Genomic DNA, 1363 nt, shown 5'->3' on the forward strand with positions numbered 1-1363 from the left:
CACGTCATGCCACTCGCAAAAGGGGAAAATGTGTTTTTTTTTCTACCACGGGAGGGATTTACTTCTCGTGGAGGCACGGATTTGCTTCCGCGAGGGGCACAGTTGTGCCTCTCGAAAAGGGAAAACGTGCCCCGGAATTAGTTTTATCGTACAAAAAAAAGTTCGTCGAAACCTATCAACATGAGATCTAGTTTTAAAAATCTCGATGCGAGGAATCCAACAGTAAAAACGGTTTGGCGATTCAAAGCATTTTCGCAAAGAAAAGTTGACGTTTGAGGTCGTGGATTTTCAAAGTGCATATCATGCCATTTTGGGGAGGCCAGCCTATGCACGGTTCATGGCTCGACCATGTTACGTGTACCTCAAATTGAAGATGCCCGGTCCCAGAGGTGTGATCACTGTCACCGGTGATAGGAAAAAGGCAGAGGAGTGCTTTCAGAAGGGCTCCAAAATTGCCGATTCCCAAGTGACAGCGGTCGAATTCGAAGAATACAAGCAAAACGCAGATCCGAGTGACTTGCTGCGGTCCAAGAAGCCCGCCACAGAATCTGCATTCCAGTCGTCCGGTGAGACGAAGCCTGTTCACATTCACCCGACCGACCCCGAAGCAGCTCCGACCCGCATCTCCACAACACTCGACCCAAAATAGGAAGAAGCGCTCATCCAGTTCCTCCGTGAGAACTGGGACATTTTTGCATGGAAGCCCGCTGACATGCCAGGTGTTCCCAGGGGACTGGCTGAGCACCGCCTAAGAGTCGACAAGTCTGCAAAGCCAGTCAAAGAACATCTTCGGCGGTCCGCCGTCCAGAAGAGAAAGGCCATTGGTGAAGAAGTGGCTCGACTGTTGGCGGCAGGATTTATCCGAGAGATATTCCACTCCGAGTGGCTCGCTAATGTCGTCATGGTTCCTAAGAAGGACAAGTCGCTCCGAATGTGCATTGATTTCAAGCACATCAACCGGGCCTGCCCGAAAGATCACTTTCCTCTCCCTCGCATAGATCAAATTGTTGACTCGACCGCGGGATGCGAGAGGTTGTCTTTTTTAGATGCTTACTCCGGGTACCACCAGATCCGTCTGTATGGGCCCGATGAAGTAAAAACAGCTTTCATCACTCCATTCGGGTGCTTCTGCTATATCACCATGCCATTCGGCCTCAAGAATGCCGGAGCCACATTTATGCGAATGATCCAGAAGTGTCTACTCACTCAAATCAGTCGGAATGTGGAAGCTTATATGGATGATATTGTTGTCAAGTCACGAAAAGGTTCCGACCTGCTCGCTGACCTCGCCGAAACATTTGCCAACCTCAGAAGGTATGATATCAAGCTCAATCCATCAAAGTGCACATTTGGAGTTCCTGGT

The sequence above is a fragment of the Triticum aestivum genome, chromosome 5B (assembly GCF_018294505.1).
Source record: "Triticum aestivum cultivar Chinese Spring chromosome 5B, IWGSC CS RefSeq v2.1, whole genome shotgun sequence".
Taxonomy (NCBI): domain Eukaryota; kingdom Viridiplantae; phylum Streptophyta; class Magnoliopsida; order Poales; family Poaceae; genus Triticum; species Triticum aestivum.